The 7,634-nt window shown below is 37.0% G+C and overlaps 1 non-coding gene across 1 annotated transcript; it reads right to left on the bottom strand.

The window, feature by feature from the left end:
- Positions 1 to 5,203: 5,203 nt before the first annotated feature.
- Positions 5,204 to 5,276, bottom strand: trnar-ucg (transfer RNA arginine (anticodon UCG)). The gene has a single exon. It is a non-coding gene; the product is annotated as a tRNA-Arg (tRNA).
- Between the last annotated feature and the right edge of the window lie 2,358 nt (positions 5,277 to 7,634).

Here is a 7,634-nt window from a genome sequence, read left to right as displayed (position 1 = left end):
CAGGATCAGTAAAAGTAACGCATATTATTACATTTATTACAAATACTTTTCCTTGCACTTTTCATCAGTATGTTGGTTACATGGACCAATAGAAGCATCTCTTAGCAAGATGCTTATACTAAACAATGTTTGTCACATACAAAATTAGAAACAAGATAACACTGGAATATTTTCTTGCTGCTGCTAATTATATGCTAATTATATTATAAACAACAACTGCAAAGTCTCTGTGCAGTTTGTGGACGTACCAGGTAAAAAATTTTAACACACAATATCAAACCCGCAGACAGAGATTAATTTATAAAGAATTCAACTTGTCTGGTTATCTTAAGTGACCTGACAGAGGATTCAAAGAATCTGAGAATTTCTCCTCCTTGACTTTGAGAAGAGCAGAAATGACATATATTGTATTCTCATCATTCTGATTGCATACTCCTTGATGTGGTCTATAAAACTGTGTTAAAGCAGAGACTATGGTGTTATATGAGAACTGAAACTTCCTTTTAATGACCTTTTACAGGACTCATTGTTATGATTAATTTATAATGTTGTGTATGTTCTCATCTTTGACAATTCAAGTGATTCAAAGTTTAAAATAAGGGAAAGAAAGATCCTCATATGTTGATAAGATCATCTGAACAGGTTCTGTATTAGAACTTATGAGATAGCACATCAAACAAGGCTGTTAGACATACACAGAGGCAAACAGAGGGAGTACTTATACACAAGATAATGAACTGATGACAGGTGGAATAGATGATAAACTAACAAGACTAAGAGCTAAGGAATCAGGAAGTAAACAGAGAACTTAACCAAAATTGACCAGTAGAAAGAGGGTCCTCTGGGAAACCAGAGGACCAGGGCATAAAATGGGAGGGACAGGGAGAGGAATACGGGAACAGAACCCAAACTGACCACTAGAGGGGGGGAAGACGAGATAAAAAGAGAAACAGAGAGGAACCGGGAGGAACAGGGAGGAACAGGGCATGACAGTCTGAAACTGGACAGTGTTCTATGACCACGAATGAAGATGGAGCACAAAGGTAGAGCAACCGCGTTTGATATCAGCAAACATGAGAAAACGGCCTGACATTTGACCAACATACTGACAAACTGATCCGGGTAAAGCTGTGAAGGAGAGTCCCAAGTTCCAGCTTGCCATGCTCGGACCACTTGGTTTCTGCCACTGGTCGGACAGTAAAGTAATGTATACCCTATTTTAACTAGAAACCATGCAGTTTTGCTGGTCGTCATAGCTGACAAATGCTGCCATAGCTGGTCCATGTATCTCTGCAAATTTGATTTTCTGCTGAGTAGACAGAGCACTTGATAGAGGCCTGCTAAAATCAGCAGATCTGAGAGTAATGAAGCACAGTTTGCATACAGAGCGAAATATAATAAAGAATGACTGTTAACATATGGGTTTCTTTCAGCTTTAGAGGACTCCACACCATGGATAATTATGATTAATTTCCTTAGCATCAAAGCAAAGTTCTTCCTGAGGCTTTGTTGAAACTGTCATTAGAATGTGAACTGCATAGCATTAAAACAAAACAAACAAACAAACAAAAAAAAACCCATAAAAACCATAGTCTTCCTTCAAGTCTATGAAAACAAACTGCTTAAATACCTATTTTGTATGGCTCAATCTGGAATATTTCTAAAATTATATATAGAATAATCCTAAGGAAATCATTTGTTGTCATTTAGCAAATCTCAGCATAGTGCGTACTCCTAAACCATAATATAGGCCTGTATACTTTATGATAATCCAGTCTATGAAACAAAGCAATTGGTTTGTGTGTGCTATCTTGTGAGGCTGTGTATGTTTTTAGGAATGTCTAAACAGAGTCAGAAACGATTGTGAGATTCAGGTGACATGTCAGTCATCTGTGATATTTAGACTACCTTACAGGGTGTTAGACATAAAAAAACAACAACAACATTGAGATCTTAATGAAAACAGTGAATCTTAACTGTGTCAACCACACAGGCCAGACCTATTATCAACTTCTGTAAATTCAAAATATCCAGTTATAACATTTCTAAATTTATCACGTAGTTGTACCCAGAAAGACTTCATTGTTCATGGATGCAAAAAAACTGTATACAGCAACTAAATTTACAAGAGACACATTGATCACACAGTTGCTGTGTTGACACAAACAGGGTCAGGCCTGCATCACTGTAAGTGAAGAATGAATTCAATTCATATCAAGAGACCATAATTATACTGAAAGAAAAATCAAAGAAACAGAGAAACTTCCTCTTTCTACGCATGAAGAGCAGATGCTATCATAATTTTGACTGCATGCTTCATATTATGGCCAGTCAAAACCTCAGGGAGACAAAAAACACTCTGATGGCAGTTGATCCCTCTTTGCAGTTATCTTTTACAGGGCATCCTATATGGCAATAAATCTATTGTGTTTTGCAGTAAGTGTTGACCTGTTTTAAGCAAATCTTGTTAAATGTGGTTTTAATTTCATGAACTGAAAATGAATTTCATGAACTGAAAACTAGACATATTTTTGTTCAGTGTTTGAATACTGAAGAACACTGTATCACACTATACCGCATAATGCCACACTATACCACACTTTACACACATAGTACCACACTGTACCTCATAATACCACACAATACCACACTATACCACACTTTACACACATAATACTACACTGTACCTCATAATATCACACAATACCACACTATACCACACTTTACACACATAGCACCACACTGTACTTCATAATATCACATAATACCACACTATACCACATAATACCACACTATACCGCATAATGCCTCACTATACCACATGATACCACACTGTACCATATAAAACCACACTATACCACACTTTACACACATAATAGCACACTATACCACATGATACCACATAATGCCACACAATACTACACTGTACCACACTATACCACATAATATTACACTGTACCTGATAATATCACATAATACCACACTGTACCTTATAATACCACACTGTACCACATAATATCACACTATACCACATAATACCACACCGTACCACATAATACCACACTGTACCACATAATACCACACTGTACTACACTTTAACACATAATACCACACTGTACCACATAATACCACATAATACCACACTGTACCACATAATACCACATAATACCACACTGTACTACACTTTAACACATAATACCACACTGTACCACATAATACCACATAATACCACACTGTACTACACTTTATCACATAATATCTTATTCTGAACACCTTCTTTGTTGTTATCTTTTACTGGGCGCTCTATATGGCATAAATTTATTGTGTTTCGCAGTAAGTGTCTGTTGTAATTTCATGAACTGAAAATGAATTTCACGAACTGAAAACTAGATACATTATTTTCGTTCAGTGTTCGAATACTAAAGAACACATAGATTGTTTACGTATAGGTTTGTTATGCACAGTACAAAAAGTATCTCTTTCTAAGGGAAGAGATACTACTTTGGAAATGTCCCTTCTGCTGTGAAACTACTTTCTCAGAACAACCAATAACAAACAGAGTGTACTGTAACAACATCAGCCACCAGGAAAAGTCTCATTTGACACAAACTGGACCACACATGAGTGACCAAGGATCACCACTTTTTGAACACATCTCATTAAATACAGTAGGCATTTAATATTATATACCCGCGTACCCCCTTACATACCCTCAAATTCTAAAGCGTCTGCAAAGGTAGAAGCATTCGAGAATATTGTAGGACATGAATTTTCATGTGCTTAACAGTGTACTGATGTAGGAATGTATTTGCATTTCATATGATATTTATGAAACAGTAGAAAAGATGTGACCTGCACTGTGTAGGTGAAGTGGGAGTAAAATAATGGGGAATGATATTAATATCATGACAATTGTTTCCAGTACAGCTAAATGTTACTGTCAGACAACACCGACAGAGAGTACGTTTTTTAAGGTTACCGACGACTAAGATGGCCGCTATACAACAGCGAGGATCCGGGAATAATTACATCCAGGTCCCGTCTAGATCGCAATAAATACGTAGCGCCCTTCAAAGGGAACTAGAGATAAAAACAATGTGGAAATAACACAGTTACGCAAGACGAAAGAAAACTGTCCTGTCGAAGAGGGAATTTTGGCTTGCAAGTGTATTGTCCGCTGTACGAGACAGTATGTTTAGACATGCAGGTACAGTTGTACAAACATGTACATCATCATATGTAATAAACCGGGACTTGACCAGAAAAAAAAAGAAAGAAAAAACTTGATGTAGAAGAAAGTAAGTGCGTGCTGCATCCTAATTCTCCCACAAACAGTGAGACCTGTAGAGAAAGTTAAAGCTAATAACCGTAATGACTATTCCGTGTGAAAATACGTTTTATCAGAACAAACCATATAGATTTAAGCTATAATTTGCACAGCTGTGCTACACCTCATAACAATGAAGGCTATGGAATCGTCGTAAAAAAGTCCAATACGATAATACGATTGTGTATGTTTTGACATATTGTTATCAGAAGCAGCTAGATCAATAGATAATATATATTTTAGAACCTAAACAATGAATACAAGTTCAGAAATTGATCAACATAAATCAGTTACACCAGTCCCCTTGATTACTTTTGTTAAATCCCTTCATAGTCAGTACTTATAAATCATGGGTCAATGTAAGGGTGTGTATGCTTACTTTAAATCCGTCTCGTTAAACGGACATATTCTGAAGCACGTGATGTGGGATGTTTCCTCATTATCGGAAAACATCGAACTATCAGAATGTTTTAGGCCTGATAATGTGGACATGTTGCACAAAACAAACTGTAATTTCAGACCAGTTTGGAAAAGTCCCTGCTTCACCAGAACGATTTTCTTTAAACTGGCCAGTGACAGAAGAGGACTGATCACAATTACGGCATCAGCAACCAGGGAAGGTATAATGTCTTATTCAGAATTTAATCACTTCACGATCGTATTTGGTTCAGAACTTTGGTTCACTCACTAGATTTACCCAAAATAAGAAGAAATTGTAACATTAGCCCGACACGCTATAATTTAATACACTAATTGCCTCGCTCAAGGGCTCCTTAGCCGTGGATGTTACCAGCCAGTTTTGGTCATTCAACTGGCGACACTTCAGTCACAAGCCTGATTCTGTAGCATCTTGGCCACAGGCTGCCCGTAAAAGTACGACCCCAGCAGGACTCGAACCTGCAATCTTCTGATCCGAAGTCAGACGCCTTATCCATTAGGCCATGAGGCCCGATGACGTCAATAGGTGACATATGAGATCTGTAATGCATATAGCTGTGAATCCTGAGCTCCAAGTTTCAGATTTGAGCACAGTGAACTCTTCATATTATGTTGTTGTTACTGTAAGCTGTGATCTGTTAGAAACATCTTATTCTGACAGGGTTAGTCAAACTAATGTATACTGAAGTTTATTAACAAATACTTTTCCTCACACTTTTTAACACTATGTAGGTAACACGGACCAATAGACCCATTTTCAGCAAGATGCCTACACTAAACATTGTTTGTCATACGGAAATTTAGAAGTACTTTTGCAAGACAACCGAAACATTATCACAGAAATCATTTACAAGACAAATTGGATTAATTGCAACGGTATATTCTATACATTGTAATATGTAACTAAGAATTCAGGACTGTAACATCAAAAAAAGAACAACAAAATGAAGGTTCATCTTCTCGTGTTGTTGTATTTTGTGTATGATAACTTGTGAAATGCTCTGTCCGTCTCAAAAGTGTTCAAGAGAGACTGCATGATCCAGTGTTCTATGATGCTTTTTTTTAATGAATTCTATCAGCTCAGACACTGATGCTGCCTGATATTTCTTCTCATTGCCTTCACAGTCTACATTTATTAAAAAAAAAAAAAAAAAAAGGCTAATATTTCTCTTGCTCTGTATCAAAACACAAAGGGAATGTGAATAAGATTGTTTGCTGAGAAAATTACTCATAGCCTTTTTAATTATTGTATATGCGGTTGAAAACACGAGCCAGTGTGTCTTGAATGAGAACAGAGTGAAAGTAGAACAATTCAGTCAGACATCAGTAAACAAGAGAAAATCACCTGGCACTGGACCAACATAACCCTTACAAACCTGCTTGAATAAACCTGTCAAGGAAAGTCCCACTGTTTCCAGAGCTGGTATGTTTCTTGCAGTTCATGCTTGCCATACTCATAATACTAGTGTAGGTTTTAATTAGCATCATCAGTGCCTCAAACGTATTCATAAACTGAGTAACGTCACAACTAACCACAGAAAGTGTCCCCTGTGAAACTACTTTCCAAAAGTCCCATCTACTTGTGAAATATTTCCACAAAACAGCTGAGGACAGTTACAGGGTAGTGTTGCAGTATCAGTAACTGGGGAAAGTATAATATGACATGAAGATTTGGAACACATATGAATCACTTAGAATCACGGCATGCTGAACACGTCTACCTCAACAAAGTAGAAATTTACTGACAAGTTTAGGTCCTCATTCTAATCAATCTTCTTTGAAATAGTTTGGCTGTAAAATGGAAGCTTTCAAGCGCATTGTATAATATGAACTTTCATCGGCATTGCAAGTAACCAGGAAGGAGTTGCTTGAACATGAAGATGAATTTATTGGCAGTCAATGTGCTGTCAGACACCATGCTTCTGTTCACCAAATATGACTCTGGATTCATTCTGGAGTTTTGGTCTGAATGTTGATGATTTACAGAGATTGTATTTATACCATTTCATATATACCCAAATATAAGATAATGAATATCTTTTAGCAGTATACTTCCATCACCTATCCTAACTGTCGTATTTTCTTGGGACTATGCAACATTTGACACCTTGTGAAGAGCTCTGTGGTTATAACAAAATTAGCCAGTGTTACCATTATTTGTGTGTGTCAGGAAGAGAAGAGAACAGGTATGCGCAGACTGTATTGAGTCGTGTGAGCGATCACCATGGAAACCTAGGCCTGCATTTTACAACGCTAACATTTTGTATGCGTTTCATGTGATCTTTATGAAACAGAGAGGATGTGATCTAGATAGTCTAGCCCAGGTAGAAGTGAAAGGATAAAAAAGGGAGCTATCATCAGCACAAATTTGTTTTCATTACAATTTTAATCTTCAATCCTCAATTTAACTGGTAAAAAACATTAACAAGGATAACCTTTTTATAAATGTACTGACTGGTCTGGCTTTTGTAATAACTTTGAAACCAAAGTTCTTCACATGTATCTTGCTCATCAGCATACAGATCACCTGGCCCTTCAAAGACAAGGCTGGTTCAGAAATGACCACCAATGCTAGAGGTGAGAAAAATAGTCACAGATAGTATACTATGGACAATTCCATAGTGTTGGATTTCGTGCTGAGTAAACAAATCTTTTGGAGGACAATAAACTAATCTGGGAATAATTAACTCCAGATCACAGTATAATCAAAATGCATACACTGAGCTCTCTTAATAATAGATAATTAACAGTGTGAAAATAGTAAGAAAAGACATGATAAGAATTTTTTTTACCATCCAGAAGTAAATTTACCTTGGACCTTTTGAACGAAACTGGCGCGCCGCCAAACGGGAGGTCTTCCGCCTCGCCT

This window comes from Chanos chanos, chromosome 1 (assembly GCF_902362185.1).
Source record: "Chanos chanos chromosome 1, fChaCha1.1, whole genome shotgun sequence".
Lineage (NCBI taxonomy): Eukaryota > Metazoa > Chordata > Actinopteri > Gonorynchiformes > Chanidae > Chanos > Chanos chanos.
The sequence above is the reverse complement of the archived record's forward strand: the minus strand, read 5'-3'. Positions and strand labels throughout refer to the sequence as shown.